General features: G+C 34.1%; 1 long non-coding RNA gene across 2 annotated transcripts in view; it reads left to right on the forward strand.

Moving 5' to 3' along the window:
• LOC137757353 (uncharacterized) overlaps positions 1–24,483 on the forward strand; it is a 589,266-nt gene extending 564,783 nt beyond the window's left edge. The window contains exons 5-6 of one of the 2 annotated variants that reach the window (XR_011072331.1): positions 20,157–20,439; positions 24,358–24,483. This is a non-coding gene — a long non-coding RNA (uncharacterized lncRNA). The remainder of the gene's footprint in view (positions 1–20,156; positions 20,440–24,357) is intronic. The other variant, XR_011072335.1, reaches the window with a different exon arrangement.
• The last annotated feature ends 221 nt before the right edge of the window (positions 24,484–24,704 follow it).

A 24,704-nucleotide genomic window follows, 5' to 3' on the forward strand; every position in this document is an offset into this window, starting at 1 on the left:
AAATCAACACTAACACAATAATAGTGGGAGACTTTAACACCCCACTTTCATCAATGGATAGACCATCCAGACAGAAAATCAATAAGGAACCAAAGGCCTTAAATGACACATTACAGCAGATGGACTTAATTGTTATTTACAGAGCATTCCATCCAAAAGCAGCAGTACACATTCTTCTCAAGTGCACATGGAACATTCCCCAAGACTGATCACACAGCAAGCCTCAGTAAATTTAAGAAAATTTAAATCATATCAAGCATCCTTTCCAAGCACAATGCTATGAGATTAGAAATCAACTACAAGAAAAAAGTGTAAAAAACACAAGCACTTGGAGGCTAAACAGTATTCTACTGAACAAACAATGGATCACTGAAGAAATCAAATAGGAAATCAAAAAATACCTAGAGACAAATGAAAATGAAAGCATGACACTCCAAAACCTATGGGACACAGCAAAAGCAGTTCTAAGAGGGAAATTTATAGCAATACAATCAATCTTACATCAGGAAACAAGAAAAATCTCAAATAAACAACCTAACCTCACACCTAAAGCAACTAGAGAAAGAAGAACAAACAAAACCCAAAGTTAGTAGAAGGAAAGAAATCATAAAGATCAGAGCAGAAATAAATGAAGTAGAGATGAAGAAAACAGTAGAAAAGATCAATGAATCTAAAATCCGGTTCTCTGAAAAGACAAACAAAATTTATAAACTTTAGCCACATTCATCAAGAAAAAGGAGGAAAGGACTCAAATCAATAAAATTAGAAATGAAAAAGGAGAAATTAATTACAACTGACATCACAGAAATACAAAGGATCATAAGAGACTACTACAAGCAACTATATGCCAATGAAATGGACAACCTAGAAGAAATGGACAAATTCTTAGAAAGGTACAAACTTCCAAGACTGAACCTTGAAGAAATAGAATATATCAACCGACCAATCACAAGTACTGAAATGGAAACTGTGATTAAAAAACTCCCAAAAAAGAAAAGTTCATGACCAGCTTGCTTCACAGGTGAATTCTATCAAACATTTAGAGAAGAGTTAACACCTATCCTTTGGAAAACATTCCAAAAATTTGCAGAGGAAGGATCATTCCCAAGCTCATTCTACGAGGCCACCATTACCATGATACCAAAACCAGACAAAGATACCACAAAAAAAGAAAATTACAGGCCAATATCACTGATGAACATAGACGCAAAAATCCTCAACAAAATACTAGCAATCCGAATCCAAAAATACATTAAAAGGATCATACACCATGATCAAGTGGGATTTATCCCAGGGATGCAAGGATACTTCAATATCTGCAAATCAATCAGTGTGATACACCACATCAACAAACTGAAGAATAAAAACCATATGATCATCTCAATAGTTGCTGAAAAAGCTATTGACAACATTCAGCACCCACTTATGATAAAAAACTCTGCAGAAAGTGGGTAGAGAGGGAACCTACCTCAACATAATAAAGGCCATATATGACAAACACACAGCTAACATCATTCTCAATGGTGAAAAACTGAAAGCATTTCCCCTAAGATCAGGAACATAACAAGGATGTCCACTCTACCAATTTTATTCAACATAGTTTTGGAGGTCCTAGCCACAGCAGTCAGAGAAGAAAAGGAAATAAAAGGAATCAAAATTGGAAAAGAAGTAAGCATCACTCTTTGCAGATGACATGTTACTATACATAGAAAATCCTAAAGATGCTACCAGAAAACTATTAGAGCTCATCAATGAATTAGGTAAAGTGTCAGGATACAAAATAAATACACAGAAATATGTTGCATTTCTATACACTAACAAAAGATCAGAAAGAGAAATTAAGAAAATGATTCCATTTACTATTGCAGCAAAAAGAATTAAATACCTAGGAATAAACCTACCTAAGGAAGCAAAAGACCTGTACTCTGAAAAGTATAAGACATGATGAAAGAAACTGAAGATGACACAAATAGATGGAAAGATTTACCATGTACTTAGACTGGAAGAATCAATGTTGTCAAAATGACTATACTACACAAGGCAATCTACAGATTCAATGCAATCTGTAGGAATCCCAGAAATAAACCCATAAACCTATGGTCACCTAATCTATGAGAAAGGAGTCAAGAATATACAATGGAGAGAAGACAGTCTCTTCAATAAATGGTGCTGGGAAAACTGGTCAGCTATATGTAAAAAAAGTGAAATCAGAACATTCTTTAACACCATACACAAAAGTAAAGTCAAAATGAATTAAGGACCTAAAAGTAAGACAAGATACTATAAAACTCCTAGAGGAAATCATAGGCAGAACACTCTTTGACATAAATCTCAGCAATATCTTTATTGATCTGTCTCCTAATGGGAATAAAAACAGAAATAAACAAATGGAGCCTAATTAAACTCAAAATCTTTTGCACAGCAGAGGAAACCATAAACAAAACTAAAAGACAACCCACAGAATGGGAGAAAATATTTGCAAATGATGTGACCAATGAGGGATTAATCTGCAAAATTTACAAACAGCTCATGCAGCTGTGACAACCACAGAACAAAGGGGAGGCCCTGCTAACCATCAAGTGCAGGCTCTGGTCATCACAACACCAGTCACACCCCTTATTAAGGGGACAATGGCCAGCACACACTAAGGAAAGAGGCAGCAAGCATCCATAAAAAAAACAGCCTTCACACCAAAAATATTAAACCCACACTGGATACATAGGGATGTGCCCACATAAAAATAGCCCTCCAAGACCACAGTAGATAATTGTTTCTCCTGAACTCATACAGTGAGAGAAATATTAGTAAAATGAAGAAGCCGAGGAACCACTCTCAATTAAAAGATCAAGAGAATTCCTCTGAAAGAACAAAAAATGAAACAGAAATCTACAGTCTAATAGATACTGAGGGCAAAAAGGAGATAATGAAAATACTGAAGGAAATAAGAAAGGCTATCAATAGAAATACAGATTACTGTAAAAAGGAACTAGAAATTACAAAGAAGAGCCAAGAAAAGTTCAGAAACTCATTTGCTGAGACAAAAGCTGAGCTAAAATCAATGAATAGCAGATTGAATAATGCAGAATAATGAATAAGTGATCTGGAAGATATAATAATGGAAATCACCCAATCAAAACACCAGACAGAAAACCACACACATGAAAAAGCAATGTAAGAGACCTATGAGATAATATAAAGTGTGCCAATCTATGTATAACAGGGATTCCAGAAGCAACAGAAAGAGAAAAGAGGATTGAAAATGTATTTGAAGAAATTATGGCAGAAACCTTCTGAAACCTAAAGAAGGAAACAGATATCTAAGTACAGGAAGCACAGAGGGTCCCAAACAAGGTGAACCCAAACAGACCTACACCAAGACATATTGTAATTAAAATGGCAAAAGTTAAAGATAAAAAGAAGAATCTAAAGGCAGCAAGACAAAGAGTTAATTACAATGGACATCCCATAAGGATATCAGATGACTTCTCTGCAGAAACTTTGCAGGCCAGAAGGGAGTGACAAGATATATTCAAAGTCCTGAAAGAGAAAAAAGCTGCAACCTAGGATACTCTACACAATAAGATTATTATTTAGAATATAGAGATAAAGAATTTCTCAGACAAGCAAAAACTAAAAGAAAACAGCAATTCTAAACCTATCCTAAAATAAATATTGAAAGGTCTTCTCTAAATAGAAAAGAAGCAAGAATCTATAGGAAAGAGAAAATCACAATTGGAAAGTAAATCATTTAAATAAGTCAGTATACAGATTAAAAAATCAAAAAAAATTTTGTGGAAGTGATGATAAACACAAGGAACAGAAAAAGGATGAACATGAAGATGTAAAAGAGGACATCAAAATCATAAAATGTGGGGGAGAAGAGTAAGAAAATGTAGATTTTTTTAAAGAATGTGTTGGAGCCTCTGTGACTATCTGTCTAAAGCAAGTAGATACAGGAAGGGGTTAACATACTTGAAAAACAGGGTAACCAGTAATCAAATACATACAACAGATTCACAAAAACCAAAAAGAAGAGAACACAAGCATAATATAAAAGGAAACCATCAAACCACAAAAGGAAAAACAAAAAGAAAGTAACAAAGAAGAAATACAAAACCAATGGGAAAACTAGGTTTAAGATGGCAATAAATACATATTTATCAATAATTACCTTAAATGTCAATGGACTAAATGCTCCAATGAAAAGACATAGAGTGGCAGACTGGATTAAAAAAAAAAAAAAACAAGAGCCTACAACATGATGACTACAAGAGGTCCACATTAGGGTAAAAGACACACAGGTTGAAAGTGAGGGGATGGAAAAAGATTTTTCATGCAAACGGAAATGACAGGAAAGCAGGAATTGCAATACTCGTATCCAACAAAATAGATTTTAAAACAAAGGCCATAAAGAAAGATCATTAAGGACACTATATCATGATAAAAAGATCAATACAAGAAGAGGATATTACACTCCTCAACATATGTGCACCCAATATAAGAGCACCCAAATACATAAAACAAATACTAACAGACATAAAGGGAGAAACTGATGGGAATACAGTAATAGTAGGAGACTTTAACACCCTACTCACATCAGTGAGTAGATCTTCTAGACAGAAAATCAATAAGGCAACATAGATCATAAATGATACAGTAGAACAGTTAGACTTAACTGATATTTTCAGGACATTATACCCAAAGAAAACAGAATAAACATTCCTTTTTAGTGCACATGGAACATTCTCTAGGATTGACCACATACTAAGGCACAAAACAAACCTCAACAAATTTTAGAGTATAGAAATTATTTCAGGCATCTTCTCTGACCATAACATCATGAAACTAGAAATCAACCACTGGAAAATAAATGAGAAAAATATGATTACACGGAGACTAAACAAAAAAGCAGTTCTTATAGGGATGTTCATAGTGATACAGGCCTTCCTTAAAAATGAGATAAATCTCAAACAACCTAACCTACCACCTAAAAGACTTAGAAAAAGAAGAACAAACAAAACCTAAAGTCAGCAGATGGAAGGACATAATCAAGAATGGAGAGGAAATAAATGAAAAAGATATTTTTAAAAAACAATAGAAAACTAACACTGATCCTTCTCAAACTCTTCTAAAAGATTGAAGAGGAGGGAATATTCCCAAAGACATTCTATGAAGCCACCATAACCCTGATACCAGAACCAGACAAAGACACTACCAAAAAAGAAAATTAGAGGCCAATATCTTTGATGCATATAGATGCAAAAATTCTGAACAAAATATTAGCAAACCGAATCCAACAACACATAAAATAGATCATAACCACAACCAATATAATACGCAACAGTGAAAAGCTGAAAGCCTTCCCACTAAAATCTGGAATAAGACAAGGATGCGCAATCTCACCACTTCTTTTCAACATAGTACTGGAGTCCTAGACACAGCAATCAGACAATAAAAAGAAATAAGGGTTATCCAAATTGGAACGAGGAGCTAAAATTGTTATTAAATGCAGATGACATGATACTATATATAGAAAATGTATTTAGCAATGTAGCAGGATACAAGATTAACATACAGAAATTGGTTGCATTTTTTTTACACTAACAATGAAATATCAGAAAGGGAATGTAAAAAACAATCTCTGTTAGAAATGCATCCAAAAAGATATTTAGAAATAAACCTGACCAGGAGGTGAAAGACTTATATGCTGAGAACTATAAAATATTAATAAAGGAAATTAAAGATGATTCAAAGAAATGAAAAGATATCCCAGGCTCTTGGATTGGAAGAATTAATATTGTTAAAATGGCCATACTACCCAAAGCAATGTACAGATGTAATGCAATCCCTATCAAATTACCCATGACCTTTTTTCTCAGAACTAGAACAAATAATCCTAAAATTTATATGGAACCATAAAAGACCCAGAATTGCCAAAGCAATCTTAAGGAAAAAGAACAAAACAGGAGGCATAACCCTTCCAGACTTCAGAAAATACTACAAAGCTACAGTAATTAAAAAAGCGTGGTATTGGCGCGCACACACACACCAAACCCATATGAATCAATGGAACAGAATAGAGAGCCCAGAAATAAATCCACACAACTATGGTCAATTAATCTTTGACAAAGGTGGCAAGAATATACAATGGAAAAAAGATAATCTCTTCAGCAGTGGTGTTGAGAATGTTGGACAGCCACATGTAAATCATAAAGTTAGAACACACTCTCACAGCATACACAAAAATAAACTAAAAATGGCATAAAGATTTAAATATAAGACAAGACACCATAAGATGCCTAGAAGAAAACATAGGCAAAAACTTCTCTGACAGAAATCGTATCAATGTTCTCCTAGGTCAGTCTCTCAAGGCAATAGAAATAAAAGAAAAAATTAAAAAATGGGACCTAATCAAACTTACAAGCTTTAGTATAGCAAAGGAAACCATAAACAAAACAAAAAGATAAACTACAGACTGGGAGAAAATACTTGCAAATGATGTAACAAGGGCTTAATTTTCAAAATATACAAACAGCTCATACAACTCAACAACAAAAAACAAACAACCCAATAAAAAAATGGGCAGAAGACCTAAATAGACATTTCTCCAAAGAAGACATACAGATGGCTAAGAGGCACAAGGAAAGATGCTCAATATCCCTAATTATTAGAGAAATGCAAACCAAAACTACCATGAGGTATTACCTTATACTGCTCAGAATGGCCATAATTAAAAATCTACAGATAACAAATGCTGGAGAGGGTGTGAAGAAAAAGGAACCCTCCTACACTTTTGGTAAGAATGTAAATTGGTGCAGCCACTATGGAAAACATTGTGGAGGTTCCTTAAAAAAAAATAGAGTTGACATATGCTCCAGTATACTGACTCCTGGGAATATATCTGGACAAAACTATAATTCAAAAAGTACATGTGCCCCTATGTTCATAGCAGTACTATTCACAATAGCCAAGACGTGGAAACAACCTAAATGTCCATCAACAGATGAATGGACAAAGAAGACATGATATATATGTTGGAATATTATTCAGCCATAAAAAAAGAATGAAATATTGCTATTTGCAGCAACATGACTGGACCTAAAGATTATCATACTATGTGAAGCAAGTCAGACAAAGAAATATCATATGATATCACTTATCTGTGGAATCTTTAAAAAATGTTACAAATGAACTTATTTATAAAACAGAAATAGCCTCACAGACATAGGAATAACTTATGATTACCAGAGTGTAAAGGTGGGGTGGGGGGGACAAATTTGTAATTTGGCATTAACAGATACAGAGTACTATATATAAAATAGGTAAACAACAAGGATCCACTGTATAGCACAGGGAGCTATATTCAATATCTTGTAATAACCTGTAGTGGAAAATAATCTGAAAAAGGATAGATAGATATAGAGAGATAGATAGATGACAGATTTATAACTGAATCACTTTGGTGTACAGCAGAAATTAAAACAAACTTATAAATCAACTACAGTTCAATAAAAAACAAAAAGCAAAACACACACAAAAAAAACAAATAAACCCAGCAAGTTAGACAAAATGTGAGGACAGAGGAAGGGACAAGATAAAACCCAAGAAGAAGAACTAAGTGAAATAGAGACAGGTAATCTAACTTTGAAAGAGTTCAGGGTAGTGATTGTAAAGATATTAAATAACTTGGGAGAAGATGCAGAGAATGAGAAGTTAGAAGTTTTTAACAAAGAGATAGAAAATATAAAGAACAATCAAACAGAGATGAAGAATACAATAACAGAAATAAAACAAATGCACTATAAGAATCAATAGACTAAATAACACAGAGGAACATATCAGTGAACTAGAACAGAGTAATGGAACAGAGTTCACTGTTGTTGAGCAGAAAAAAGAAAAAATATTGAAAAGAGATGAGGACAGTTTAAGATGCCTCTGGAACAACATTAACCACACTAATTTTTTCATTATAGGGATCCCAAAGGAGCAGAGATAGAGAGAAAGGGGCTGAGAATATAACTGAAGGCATAATAGCTGCAATCTTCCCTAACCTGGGAGAGAAAACAGTCATCCAAGTCCAGGAAATACAGAAATGAAAAGGACACAATGAGAAACATGAAAATAATGAAAGGAAAAAAATCTCGAAAGGCAAACGTATAAAGGTAGAAAATCATCTATGCACAAAGCTAGTGGGAATGTTAAGAGACAAAAGTAATAAAATCATCTGTATCCACAATAAGCAGTTAAGGGGTACAGAAAATAGTTAGATATAAAACATGATATCAAAAACAGTAATCATAAGGGGAGGAGAATACAAATGCAGGGTTTTTAAAATGCATTTGAAATTAAGAGATCAGCAACATAAAACATTTATATATATATATATATATATATATATACACACACACACACACACACACACACACACACACACACAGAGAGAGAGAGAGAGAGAGGTAGCCACAAACCAAAAATCTATAATAGATACACTCACACAAAAGAAAAAGGAATCTAAATATAACATTAAAGATAATCGTCAAATCACAAGAGAAGAGAACAAAAGAAGTAGAAAGGCATAAAAAAGATCTGCAAAACAGCCCCAAAACAATTAACAAAATAGTAACAGGAACATACATCGCAATAATTACTTCAAATGTAAATGGTCTAAATGCTCCTATCAAAAGACATAGTGTGGCTAAATGGATACAAAAAGAACACCCTTATATATGCTACTTATAAGAGACTCACTTCAGATCTAAATACACACACAGACAGAAAGTCAGAGAATGGAAAAAGGTATTCCATGCAAATGAAAATGAAAAGAAAGCCAGGGTATCAATACTTATATCAGACAAAATAGACTTTAAAATAAAGTCTGCTACAAGAGGAAAGAAGGACATTACATAATGATCCAGGGATCAATCCAAGAAGATATAACAATTGTAAGTATATATTCACCCAAGATAGGAGTACCTAAATATGTAAAGCAAATGTTAACAGACATAAAGGGAGAAAACGACAGTGACACAATAATAGTAGGGGAGTTTAACACCGCATCTACATCAATGGACAGATCATCCAGACAGAAAATCAATAAAACACTAACGTTAAATGACACATTATACCAAATGACTATATATATATATATATATATATATATATATATATAAAACATTTCATTCAAAGGAGTAGAATTCACATTCTTTTCAAGTGCACATGGAACATTCTCCAAGATATCACATGCTAGGCCACAAAATAAGCCTTGGTAAATTTAAGAAAATTGAAATAATATCAAGCAAGAAAACTAGAGGAATCATGCTTCCTGACTTCAGGCTGTACAAAGCTATAGTAATCAAAACAATATGGTACTGGCACAAAAATAGACACATAGATCGGTGGAACAGAATAGAGAGCCCACCCACTTACAGCCAATTAATTTATGACAAAGGAGGCCAAGAATATACAATGGAGAAAAGACAGTCTCAACAATAAATGGTGCTAGGAAAACTGGACAGCTACATGTAAAAGAATGAAATTAGAACATTCTCTAACACCATATACAAAAATAATCTCAAAATGAATTAAAAACCTAAATTTAAGACAGGAAACCCTAAATCTCCTAGAAAAAATCATAGGGAGAACATGCTTGGACATCAATTGTAGCAATATTTTTTTTTGGAGCTATCTCCTAAAGCAAAGGAAATCAAAGCAAAATAAACAAATGGGGGCTTCCCTGGTGGCGCAGTGGCTGAGAACCTGCCTGCCAATGCAGGGGACACGGGTTCGAGCCCTGGTCTGGGAAGATCCCACGTGCCGTGGAGCAACTCAGCCCGTGAGCCACAATTACTGAGCCTGCACGTCTAGAGCCTGTGCTCGGCAACGAGAGGCCGCGATAGTGAGAGGCCCATGCACCGCGATGAAGAGTGGCCCCCACACCACGATGAAGAGTGGCCCCCGCTTGCCACAACTGGAGAAAGCCCTCGCGCAGAAACGAAGACCCAACACAGCCATACGTACATACATAAAAAGAATGTAAGCAGACAAGAATATCATTAAAAAAAAAAACAATAAAACAAACAAAAAAAACCAAATGGGACCTAATTAAATTTAAATGCCTTTGCACAGCAAAGGAAACCATCCACAAAAAAGAAAACCTACTGAATGGGAGAAAATATTTGCTCATGATATGACCAATAAAGGGTTAATATCCAGAATATACGAACAGCTCATACAAATCAACATCAAAAAACCCCAAAAAACACAATTAAAAAAATGGGCAGAAGAAGTCAATAGACATTTTTCCAAAGAAGACATACTGATGGCCAACAGGCACATGACAAGATGCTCAACATTGTTAATCATCAGAGAACTGTAAGTTAAAACCATAATGAGGTATCACCTCATACCTGTCAGAATGGCTATCATCAAACAGTCCAGAAATAACAAAAGTAGGTGAAGATATGGAGAAAATGGAACCCCGGTACACGGTTAGTGGGAAGGTAAACTGGTGCCACCACTATGGAAAATAGTGGAGGTGTCTCAAGAAAATAAAAATAGAACTATCATGTGACCCAGCAATTCCACTCCTGGGTATTTATCCAAAAAAATAAAAAGAAAGAAAACACGAATTTGAAAAAATATGTGAGCCTCAATTTTATTAGCAGCATTATTTACAATTGCCAAGATACGGAAGCAACCTAAGTGTCCATCAACAGATGATTGGATAAAGAAGATGTGGTTTATATGTACAATGGAACACTACCTAGCCATAAAAAGAATGATATTTTGCCATTTACAACAACATGGATGGACTTGGAGCATATTATGCTAAGTGAAATAAGTCAGACAGAGAAAGACAAATACTGTATGATATCACTTATATGTGGAATCTAAAAAAATAAAACAATCTAGTGAATATAACAAAAAAGAAACATACTCAAAGATATAGAGAACAAACTAGTTGTTAACAGTGGGGAGAGTGAAGGGGGAAAGATAGTGGTAGGTTATTAAGAGGTACAAACTACTAAGGATAAAATAAATAAGCTACTAGGTTATATAGTACAACATAGAGAATATAGCCAATATTTTATAATAACTATAAATGGAAAATAACCTTTAAAAATCACTATGTTGTACAATTGGAACTTACACAATATTGTACTTTAGCTATACCTCAATTTAAAAAAAAAAGTCAGCAGAAGGGCATTCTAAATATGCAAAGAGTAAATATGCAAAGTATTGTGTATAAGATAGGCTCAAGGGTGTATTGTACAACACAGGGAATACAGCCAATATTTTGTTATAATTTTAAGTGGGAAGTAACCTTTAAAAATTGTATATAAATTTTAAAAAAATATGCCAAGATGACTGATGTATTTTTTGCGAAAATACACTTGTGGATATAACCTAACTCAGCAAGAGATGATGTGATGATGTCCTGGATCAAAGATTTAATACAATCTTTAAAAAAATGTATATGTGAGGTTTTTTTTCCCTTTTTTTCTCAACGCAGAAAGAGAGAGAGAAAGAGAAACCAGAAAGAGAAAGAGAGAGAAGAAATCCTTTTCTGTTGTCACCTACACAGGCCTTCATTCTCTAAGACATGAATTTGTGGTGTTATTCCTGATTCTATTCCACACTGCATATCCTTGTCATATCAAGCTTTCTTAAACATTACATTTTTATTCAAGTCTTAGATTGACTTGCAAACATCTACTCAATAAAATCCAAATCTTTTACATGTCTTTTAATACTTGTCACATTCTACTGCCATCTGTCTTGTACATTCTCATTTCAAATAATTCCCTGAAAATCCCTCAGATGATCAGACCAGAGTCTCTTCACCATCCTACAAACATAACAAGCCACTTCCACTTTTTCACCTTGGTTTGTGTATTCCCTGCCACACCAGGCTAAGATGGTTTCCCTTCATTTCTCTATCATCCAAATGCTGCCAATCACTCAAGTTCGAATTAAGGTCTCACACTTAGATTGGGTTACTGGCTATAAGACTCTGAGACTAAGATCTCTGTGCAAGAAGTTTATTAAGGCTTACTCTCAAGTGACCCACAATGACTAAATGAGGAATGGTAGTATTGGGCAAATTAAGGAAGTAATAACAATGGCTTTATCTGATCTCATGGGGAACACTGAAACTGTGGTGGCCTTTGAACAATGCCTGGAAGTGAGACAAGGGTGCTGACACTTCTTACCCACATTAATCACCAGATGCAGCCTGAGATGAAGGCAGACAAGTTTGTGAGGCAGCTCCCTTAGGTGCTGAAGGGTAATTCTAAGGGAGGGACTCAGCTGTGAGCTGTCAGTGGAAAACACTCCCGCCAACTGGGATAATGAGTGTCCTAATTCTGAAGGTGGACCTGAGCAGTGTAACATGCCTCCCACTGTCGTCTTTCTGCAACTTTTTTTGACCTTGACAGCTCTTTAAAATTACAATGCACTTATAATTATTTTTGTACTTATTTCATGGTTGTTAGACTTGTCTCATCCACGGAATCTCAAACTGTTGAAAAACATCTTCCCTAACTTCTAGTGCCATCCTGAACCCAGAAGAGCACTCTAAATAGTAGTATAAATGTTTTGTATTTTCCCCTCAAGTTTGCAGCTGTGATATGTATTAATTTAAGGGAATATATTTATCAAAAATGGAAGTTATTTATCAAGATGTATAATGTTTCAGGCACACCCATGCACTGTACTGTATGTGTATGAAATGTACTTTGTACTGAACAGAAGTATTTAATACAGGCCTTTAATAGAGTTGGGATATTTGTAGAAATTGCGATTTAATACAACAAAATAAAAAGTTTTCTTCTGGCATGAAAATCTCTTACATTTTATTTGAAAAGAAAAAAAGGTAAATTTTTAAGAAAAACTGAAGAGTGATGATATTAAGTGGGATTAATAGCAATGTCCCTGCTACAGATTTCTTCTACAGATAATTATTTTTTAGTGATGAATCTTCAAAGAGTTCTGTTGTTGTATACTGTCTAGATAATGCTTCTACATTTGGTATTTAGATGGCTGGATTTAAAATGACAACAATATCACTCTTATGTAAAAAAGGCGTATTAAAGAGCTTTAGTTAGAAAAAAGGCATAAAGTCTTTTAAATTGGAGTAACATTTGAAAATGTACAGAAAAATGCTTCAACTCAATAAAATTGGACATTTCATTATAATTTATTCATATAAACTATTCAAATTGTTGAGCTATTTTTGTTCTCACCTTACTTTAACATGAAATAAGAAGCAATTAAATGTTACCTTTGTCAGGTATGATTTAAAGTAAGGTATTTTGTACTTAAATGAAAAGTTGAATCAATATTTTCATCTATGTATCAATTTTATATTGATAGAATCAATTTTATACAAGCTACTGACAACTCAGAAGTGTGAGAGCAGAAAAAAAAACTATCAAAGACAGTTTTAATGGTTTAAAGCATGAAGTGTAATTGAAAAGAAAAAATATATATATTTATAATATTTCTTTCTCATTAGTGCAAGGTAAGATACATTTTGTTTTGCATTTGAAAAGACTATGAAGCATCTTAAAGGGATTTATTTTTTTTAACATATTTTATTTTAACCTTTTTAAAGCTGTTCTTTTAGGAATATTTATTTTGAAGACCTGTTTTTTTGTGTGAAAAACTGACTCACTTTCAAACATCCTCTAAGACTTTGTTAGTCATTAAAAATATTCAGCTATTAGATAGCCATTCAAGGCAATGTCACAAATGCCTGAGTTATTTTCAATGAAGACTCAATTATATGTCTTTATTTTTCTTTCCCTTTGATATGAGCAACCATCAAACACAAAAATCATTTCTATCATGGACAAAAGACATTTCATATTGACGTCTAGGTTTTCCAGAGAATGGAGAGGATAATGAAAAATAAAAAGGAGTGAATAAAGAATGTAATGCTTTGTAATCTTGAAATCTATTCTTAAAGAATCTGTAACTGAAATCCACTTCTGAACGACACCATACAACATTATATCTAATGCTTCACCAGAAAGACAGCTTTTCTTTTCACAAAAGTTTTATCAGTTATATATTTGAAAAATGCCAGGCAGATGACAGCTTAGTTGGCCTAAACCGTTTTAAGTCCTGGCAGGGCAATGAGGCCATTGATTCTGTTCTTTGGACATATCATGAATGTGTTTGTTATGAATTGTTGGGTTTCTGTCATATGAGGAAAAAATCTCAGACAAGACACTTTTGAAAGAGCAACTAGTTTGGTGGGTTTTGTTTTTTTTTTTTTTCCTTGCAACTCAGAGACGTCTACTTAAGTTTAATCCTACTCTCATTTCTTGCTAGTAACAGTCTTAACTTGTTTCAAGTCCCATCATCAGTTCAATAATTTAAGTAAACAATAGCTCAAAAAAATTGATCCCCCAAAGTAGACCTTCTTCTGTAGGGAATAAATGACAATTTACAGCATATTTCAATAGTGCATGATTTTTTCACAAATTTCATTAGCACACCATTGATTGCTCAGTTTTCAGCTCTCAAAACAATTTAACATAGTCTCTTACATGCAGAGGATAACATATTCATATTATTTGATTTTTGATGAAACCAAATGACCCTTTAAATTTGCAATAGAGTTCTTTAATTTTGTATGAGTTTCTTTACTGCTGTTCATTTAATTTTCTGTTTCCATTAACCATCTGCAAGCATTTGACTCTATGACAATTATTCAGCTGTGCTACATCATGACTGACATATTTTATAAATAAAAAAAAAAAAAGAAAAGAAAATGGAGGAGGGTTAGAGATCACAAGAGAAAGGAGGAGAAAGCAATCGAACACAAATGTCATGGTTTGGAATCATGTATTTTCCATTCAGCTGAAACATCTGAGTGGTAATTATTGGTCCAACTGTAAATCTAGCCTAATTGCATTTTGTCTTCATTTCTGATAAGCACTTCACGATGATGATGATTACTCTTGCTAAATGCATTCGTTCCATGAATGTTTTCCCACACTGTTGGCCAGGGGGCCTTGCAGATAAAAAGACTGCAGACAAAATGGCTCAATTCTGCTACAACTAAATCAGTATTGATTTCTTTTTCCAACTAGAAGAGGGTCTTACTATATATGCCTTTCTTTTCTCTGCCTACCCACCACACAGAAGGGTTCGGTCAGTATATATGAGAGTGTACTTTAATTAACTGACGTAACTGAGAGGCCAATCTTGGGCAATTAGCACTGATTAACCTTGTCACTTGTCTGACAAATAAAGAACATTACATCTTGCCTGTTTCCTTAAAGGACTCAATTGAAAAGAAACCCACTGTTTCATTTAATTTTCCTTTGTACCCTAGAAACCTTTGCCATGTTGATCTAAATAATTTTTGCCTCTTTATACTTATGCTTTTTTTCTTTCCTATTATTGAATACCCAGTGAGCCTTTTCAATGATGGCATGGGGACAGGCTGTTAACATCTTTTCATAAATCTCTGTATTTCATAGCAGGGCAATTAAGCTAAACAGATTTCTACCACAGATTTAAATGAACAAGTGGAAGCAAATGGCTATGGAATTGAAGGTCATTATATGGCTTCATCACTGCAGTTCAGCTTTTTAAACTCGGTGTTTTCACAAAGAAATTCTAGAAAAATTGTAGTTCTGGAGTCTTTCTGAGAAAATCTCAGTAACGTAGCATCAAGCAAAATCTACACGGACTGCAAATCATATTTAACTGTTCATTTGGCTGATTTAGACATTTCATCTAACTTCTTGAAACATTTATAAGCAATGCTTGAATCCACCTTTGACAATGGGGCAAGGGAGAAAGACTGTCATCAAGCTTCTGGAAAAGTCTCTGAACAAGGCTTATTATAACCCAGGGCTGAACACCTGCAGTTGGTAAATAACAGTGAAAGATGTAAAAAGCTAATATGAAAAGAAGTATGAAGACTGGAGTTACACAGCAGAAAGAATCTGGTTCTTAAAATCTGGTATAATTATTGGAAAGTTCAGAAATAAAGAAATCCTGCTAGAACAGAACTTCCATAAAAACTGTTCTCAGTGGACAGTTATTTGCTTTCCCACCATCTATTCCTTTGTCTTCCTGAGATGGCCCCTGCTTTTCATTTGGTCTTCCATCCTTCCCCCATTCTCAGTCTATGTGGCCTGAAACTGAGGTTCTACCTCTAGCAACCCGGAATATGTAAACCAGGTCCATCCCCGAACAAGATTTCCTGGCCACATAATGCATTTAGGGGTGAACACAAGCTAAGCTAATCTGATAAAGGTGACTCTCAAGGCTTTTTCAAACCACCTCAAGACAATATCTCCTTCCACGGGACTTTAACAAGGGGATATCTGTTGTATACACACACCTTGCTGTTATGCGCAGCCACAGAATTAAGTGAACACACTGAAGAAGGTAGAAATAAACCAGGAACCAATGCCATCACTTTCCTTTGTGCTTATTGAGTCAATATATTCCCTGATTGCTTAAGCCAGTTTGCACTGATTTTTCTGTCACCAAAATAGTTAATTATAGAGGCTAAATCTATTTGAGCAAGATTATAGAGCAGCATGGAAAGCAAACAGACATAGGTAAGAAGATGTTCAAACTTTAGTTTGGAGCAAGACCAATTTATCATCTTCCACTGTCCTCTTAAGCTTTGTTGATTGAGTGTAAACTTCCCTGATCCAGATGAAAATTCTAACAGGATCATAATTTTACTTGACATTATATATCATAAACAGTCCCCAAATCACTTTTAGTCTCAGTGATTCAGAAATAAGATTGCCCAGTCCCATAGAGGAATAAAAACTCTAAGCATGCCTCCCTAGTCAGTCTTTTTTACCAGCTTCACAATGAAAGCCTATAAAAGGGAGAACACGGTTCTTTATTTTTCTCCATCTTGTTTTTTCTTCTCATTAACTGGGGCTTTGGAATTGGGTGATTAGGGGCCATGAGCCTTAGGATGAACTCTGAGGAAATCAAAGAGGGGGAATCAATTTATTTAGCTGCTACTGATAAAATAGACATAGACAAGATGGAGTGGCATTGAATTGGGAAAGAAAAACGGCTTCAGAGTCAAATAGATGGTTAGCATCTCTTCTCTGCTTCAATGGCTATGACCTCAGGGTAAGTTGCTAAACTTTAGCCTTTAGATTTGGGGTTGAAACCTAACTTTTAGAGTTACTGTAAGAAATACAAGATAAATGTGAACAATGGGCTTACCCATTGTGGAAGCTTAATAAATTGTAAAAGTTGTTTGGGAAGATTTATCAGCAGGGAGTCAGGGGCAGGAAATCAAACCACTTTCTAGTCATACAGAGTGCAAGCATATGAAGAATTATTATTTAGTCTGAAGTGTTATGATTTCCCACAATGTGAAAAATGTAAAAAAAAGAAAAAGATAAAATCAATGTTATATACTTATTCTAATTATCTATCCTTATGGATAAACATTTTGAATCAAGAGTTAATTATTTCTGAGAAGGGAAAACAATAACTACAGTCTAGCGAAGAGACTTAAGCCCTTTGTGAGGAGTTAAAAATCTAGGTATCCCTGAGAGTATATTTAAGAGTGTTTTACAAGTAGTATCAATAACTCCCCGGTTAGCACATTCATAAATGTTGGACAAATAACCTTTATAAGCAAATGTGATGAATATCAGAGATAACAATATGTTTTGCTTTTCCTAAAAAATATTACTTTTATTGTGTCTCATTTACAAACACAGCAAACTAAAACTCATCTCAGCAATGATTTCCTTCCTCAAGTAGTTATGCTTGTACATGACTTGCATGTTTCTACAACTCTTTGTGTATTGCATTAATGTACTTTGTAAATTTGGCTGCTACATGCACTATAAAACATTTACTTTTTCAACTCTGGGTGTTAAGTTTTCACAACTAGATATGTCTTAATGAGTGAAATATCAATAGAGTGGGCCTGTTTGAAAGTAAAAAGTAGGGATTTATTCAAATTATACCTGTGTCTGAATGAATAGAGAATATTTTTCCCTCAGGTAGGAATATGTAGGGGATTTGTGATGAATTATATTCTTGAAAAAAAAATGTATATTTTTGAAAAATGAGAAGTTAAGAGACATGATTAAGAAATATCATTATCATAAAATAATAGAGAAGAAATTGATTAATATGACTATTATAAAAAACTAAAAATTTGCTTATTTTCATAAAAATAATAGGGAATGCTTAGGCTGTTTCTATAGGTAGGAGCTGGAGATTACTCTTAGGGTTAGAGTCTGTATTAGTTCTTTATGACTACAAAAATTACCCAAAACTAAACAGTATAAGGCAATATACATGTATTGCCTCACAGTTTCTGTGGGATAGGAATCTGGGCATAGCTTCATTGGGTCCTTTGCTCAGGGTCTCAAAAAATTAAAATGAAAGTGGTTGTCATGCAGCATTCTTTTTTGATGCTCAGGGCCCTCTTCCAAACCCAAGGGGTTGTTAGCAGAATTCATTTCCTTGTGGCTGTATGACTGAGGTGCCATTTTCTTACTAGCTGCTAGTTGGAGACTACTCTTAGCTCTAAAGGTGCCCATCAGGTCCTTGCCCTTTGGCCTCTGCATAAACACTGTCACTCGGCAGCTTATATTGTCAAGGCCAGCCAGAGAACATATCTGACTTACATGTAGGTCGCAGTCTTTCTTTTACAGAGTGCACTTGATTAGGTCAAGCCCTCACAGGGTAATCTCCCATTTAGTTAAGTCAAAGACAACTGATTAGTGGCTTTAATTACATCTGAAAAAGTTTTTTGTCATATAACATAATCACTAGAATTTATCTCATCATATTCAAAGGCCCTTCCCACAATCGAGGAGAGAGATTGTAGAAGATATGTACCCCAGTGTGTGTGAACCTTGGGTAACATCTAGAATTCTGCTTACCAAAGAATCTATTTGAGAAATATATCCTTAATCAAGACTATTATCTTGATTTCTCCAAATATAGATGCCTAGGTAATGATTAAAAATAATTCACTGAATCCAACTATCTAAATACAGTCATGAACAATCATGGTTCTTTTAGTCTCTTTTTAGTGAATTCCATACTCTACAATGAGAAATTGTGCAGAGATATCTGCTTCTTGCTTCAGGACTATCATTTCTAAAGCTTAGTCATTGTTTATTCATTTGTGCAAAGAAAAATCTTTAATTATGCAGACTTGATCAATTCGTTTTTGTATTGACTTTGATTCCATCTAAAATGCTCAGTTATTGGCTGTGACTCTTTGTGATACTATAGTTTCCATTTCTTTAACTCTAATTATCATTTTGCTTTAATTGGTGCCATCCATGTATTCTATTTATGAAAATGGACGTTTGACGCCTTTATGATGGAATAAGCTAAATTTATCCTGAAGTCTGAATAGAAATTGGACCGTGATGTCTATTTAATATCATTACATATTCAGTAAATTTAGCAGCTAACTTTATGTTCAATATCATATAGAGTTAACTATACAGGATAAAACAAAGCTTCAGAGAAGAAGCTGGAAGCCCACATTTATAATGTCCAATTTTTCTGATTTTAAGAGTGTGACATTACCCACTTAAGAGTAATAGGTTAGAGTACTGATAACCCCCCATCTTTCACTCTTTGGATGTGGTAAGGTATTAGAGGTAAGGGGAGAAACTGGAAGGTACACTACTGACTTAGAGCCAGATGGATTTTTAGATGAAATGTTTGTTTTCCTTGTCTGCTATCAGAATCAGCAAAAGCATAGTATGTAGAAAGTATTTGTTCTCAGCATTAGTTCAGGTACTATTGCAAGTATAGCAGTCTAGGGGTGTGTGTGTGTGTGTGTGTGTGTGTGTACATGCATGTGTGCATTTTTCTATGTGAGGTGAATGACTTTGCAAAGAACTAAAATTTATACAGTTATAAGTATTATTTGTCAATATTATTTTTCATTTTGGGACTAGTTGAATAAGTTATATTTAGCATCTTTCTCTTTGTCAATCTATTGACTGCCCATTAGGACGTTAATGAACATAAAATTATCCTTAAAAATATGTTATCCATTCTGGGAAATGGTTTATTTCAAAATGCAGGTATTTATTTTATTCAAATACTTCTTTGTTTTTTATTTTTATCTTTTAACATTAATTCTAGATACTTTGTAACTGTTACAGATCCTAAACATGGGCTAAGTGCTTGACCCAGACATTCAGGGCTCTGCAGGATCAACGTAGTCTCTGAGCCTCTTGCTCTGATTCCAACAGTATGATCACATTGCCCTCCATACAGGGCCTTTCACGTTGTAGTTGATGGAGCAGCTGGTGACCTACCTGAACTCCATGTGCATGTGTGTGCACTGTACCTGCAAGAGCCTGTCCTACCCAGAACCTGGTAACCCTCACCAGCTTGATGGTCTACAGACAACTCTGTCCATGATGGTGTCTTGGCAATGATTAGGTACAGTGCTACTCAAATAATTCTTAAATAAAAATTTGAAAGCTGATGCAAAGTTCCTTTCCAGAACTTATTTTTCAAAATATAAAATATATTCTCTTTTTTGTTCTTCCTTTGACATTTAGAATTTAAATTGATCTTGAAGTCAGCTACAGGTACAGGATTCGAGATTATATATGAGGACAACTAAAAAAATACAACTTGCTTTATTTTCCCTTGTAGAGAAAGCTTCATCATTTCACTTCCTATTAGTAAACATGCTCAATCTAAGATAAATCTTATACATGTGTTCCTGGAGCCACAGTTGAAAGTCAACTGAGCAAAGCTGCAGGTGATATGCATGAATGGGGAGGCTGAACCTGACAGTATTAATGTATATGGCAAGATGTAAAGCCTGCATAATTCCCTAGCGTTATTACACAAGTGATAAAAATTAAGAATTAAAAACCGACTATGGGCTAAATACTAGTTTTAAGAATAAAAATGATCATGTTGTAAGTATTAGGCACAGTCTTTCAATTTTTTAGAATCTAATTTCTGTGAGTGGCTTGAAGGGATGATAAAAATAAGATAGTAATTGACGTTCTCCACAGGTATAGCAAAATCTATAGAGATCCTAACTAATTTTATTAAATATATTATGGTTAAGGTATTTGTAAATTTCCCCCAACCACTTTTGTCAAATTATTAGCCAAAGTATTATTTTTTTCAACAGTAAGCTAAATGATTCTTTTCTTATGTTTATAGTAATTTTACCTCTTCTAGATGTTAAAAACATCACATGGTACAATTAGTCTATGATTTGGGGGAACATATTTTGTTTATTCTATCCATAACCACAATGATTTAAAAAAATAATCAGATTCTGATTCAAGATAGGGTAATAGGGATTAAGTACACCCACTTCAGGGATAGTCTAGAGTTTGAGTATTGCTCCTATCCATTACTAGGTGTGATTCTGAGCAACCACCCAGATGAATCTGTAAACTGTAATTGAGATTATCCACAAAGCATTTAGTACAGTGCCTGTTTTAGCATTGTCATTAAATATTAAAAATTATCATTTTGATAAAAACTCTCCAGAAATTGGGCATAGAGGGAACATACGTCAACATAATAAAGGCCATATATGATAAACCTACAGCTAACATCATACTCAATGGTGAAAAGCTGAAAGCATTTCCTCTAAGATCAGGAACAAAACAAGGATGTCCACTCTCGCCACTTTTATCCAACATAGTTTGGAAGTCCTAAGCATGGCAATCAGAGAAGAAAAAGAAATAATAGAAATCCAAATTTGAAAAGAAGTAAAACTGTCACTCTTTGCAGATGACATGATACTATACATAGAAAATCCTAAAGATGCTACCAGAAAACTACTAGAGCTCATCAATGAATTCAGTAAGGTTGCAGGATACAAAAGTAATACATAGAAATCTCTTGCATTTCTATTCACTAACAATGAAAGATCAGAAAGAGAAATTAAGGAAACAATTCTATTTATCATCACATCAAAAAGAATAAAATACCTAGGAATAAACCTACCTAAGGAGACAAAGGACCTGTACTCTGAAAAGTATAAGACACTGATGAAAGAAATTGAAGAGGTTACAAACAGATGGAAAAATATACCATGTTCTTGGATTGGAAGAATTGACGTTGTCAAAATGACTATACTACCCAAGGCAATCTACAGATTCAATGCAATCCCTATCAAGTTACCAATGGCATTTTTCATAGAACTAGAACAAAAAATCTTAAAATATGTATGGAAACAAAAGACTATGAATAGCCAAAGCAATCCTGAGAAAGAAAAATGAGGCTGGAGGAATCATGCTCCCTGACTTCAGCCTATAGAACAAAGCTACAGTCATCAAAACAGTATGATACTGGCACAAAAACAGACATATAGATCAATGGAACAGGAGAGAAAGCCCAGAAATAAACCAACATACCTATGGTCAATTAATCTATGACAAAGGAGGCAAGACTATACAATGGAGAAAAGACAGTCTCTTCAATAAGTGGTGCTGGGAAAACTTGACAGCTACATGTAAAAGAATGAAACTAGAATATTCTCTAATGCCATACACAAAAATAAACTAAAAATAGATTAAAGTCCTAAATGTAAGACCAGATATTATAAAACTCTGAGAGGAAAACATAGGCAGAACACACTGACAAAAATCGCAGCAGTATCTTTTTTGGATCCACCTCTTAGAGTAATGAAAAAAACAAAAATAAACAAGTGGGACCTAATTAAACTTAAACGCTTTTGCACAGCAATGGAAACCATAAACAAAACGAAAGACAACCCACAGAATGGGAGAAAATATTTGCAAACGAAGCAACTGACAAGGGATTAATCTCCAAAATATACAAACAGCTCATGCCACCCAATATTGAAAAAGGAAACAACCCAAACAAAACTGAGCAGAAGATCTAAATAGACATTTCTCCAAAGAAGTACAGAAGGCCAAAATGCACATGAAAAGATTCTTAACATCACTAACTATTAGAGAAATACAAATTAAAAGTACAATGAGGTATCACCTCACACCAATCAGAATGGCCATCATCAAAAAGTCTACAAACAATAAATACCGGAGAGGGTGTGGAGAAAAGGGAACCCTCCTGTGCTATTGGTGGGAATGTAAATTGGTATACCTATTATGGAGAACAGTATGGAGGTTTCTTAAAAGACTAAAAATAGAACTATAGAACTACCATATGATCCAGCAATCCCACTCCTGGGCATATATCTGGATGAAACCATAATTTGAAAAGATACGTGCACCCCAATGTTCATTGCAGCACTATTTACAATAGCCAAGACACGGAAATAACCTAAAATGTCCATCGACAGAGGAATGGATAAAGAAGATGTGGTACATATATACAATGGAATATTACCATAAAAAATATTGAATTAATGCCATTTGCAGTAACATGGATGGACCGAGAGATTACCATACCAAGTGAAGTAAAGTCAGACAGAGAAGACAAATATAATATGACACTGCTTATATGAAGAATCTTAAAAAAATGATACAAATGAAGTTATTTACAAAGCAGAAACAGACTCACAGACTTTGAAAACTTATGGTTACCAAAGGGGAAAGGTGGGGGGAGGGATAAATTAGGAGTTTGGGATTAACATATACACAGTACTATATATAAAATAGATAATCAATAAGGACCTATTGTATAGCACAGGGAACTCAATAACCTGTAATAACCTATATGGGAAAAGAATCTGAAAAAGAAGGGATATATGCACATGTATAACAATCACTTTGCTGTACCCCTGAAACTAACACAACATTGTAAATCAACTATACTCTAATAGAAAATTAAAATTTAATTTAAAAAATCCGTATCGTTTTATCATCCTTCTCATCATGATTATCACCTTTCTTATCAGGACAAAATTACAAATTTTATGAGAGGAAAGCATCTTTAAACAATCAGTTGGGTTTATATGAATTTTACAATTAAAATTTTGACATAAAGCTTTATAAATCCATTTAGAACCTGAAGGAACTTGTCAAAATTTAAGTGCTGAATATATAATAAAAGTCAGGTTATGAATTTTCATCAGCAATATTGAATACATAGTTTTGAGATTTCTTATTATTGGAATTGTTTTACATTCAAATTTAATAAAAATGCAGCATTCTTAAATTCTAAAATTTAAGATGTTTTGACACATAATTAATGTCAACTATAACAAATCAATCCTTTACCCTTGAAACTTAGAGGTTTACTTTTATATTTAACTTAAGATGAACTCTAGCAAATTTCTAAACCATGATGTGCCTAAGGTTCTCCTTCTGCAACATCATCATGTATAGGACTTGAGGTTTCCACTTCATTATATTACATTAAATGCAGGTAATTATTGTGTTTCTTTCCATTCAGGTTGAAACCATCTGAGAGGATCTTAGGACACTGCATATTGACCTAAGGAGCATCTTGACACGCGGAGAGTAAACTCCAACCTTTTTTGACAAAACTGTCTTTAAGAAACTGCAAGTTACTTCTTAGCTGGAGTTTTCCAATTTCCTTAAGCTCTTTTCCTATAATTGCTATAAGGTGATATTAATATTTCCTATATGGGAATTCACTGTAGTTATGTTTGATTAATAATATGTTATTTGATATTCCTCATTTCCAACTGAAGTAATCTCATGTCTTAAATATCCAATCTCTCAAATTTCTCCTTATGCAAAAGTTGAAGTCCTCTAAAGTGGGTTGAAAATCAAAAA

This window comes from Eschrichtius robustus, chromosome 2 (genome assembly GCF_028021215.1).
Source record: "Eschrichtius robustus isolate mEscRob2 chromosome 2, mEscRob2.pri, whole genome shotgun sequence".
In the NCBI taxonomy this organism is placed as follows: Eukaryota; Metazoa; Chordata; class Mammalia; order Artiodactyla; family Eschrichtiidae; genus Eschrichtius; species Eschrichtius robustus.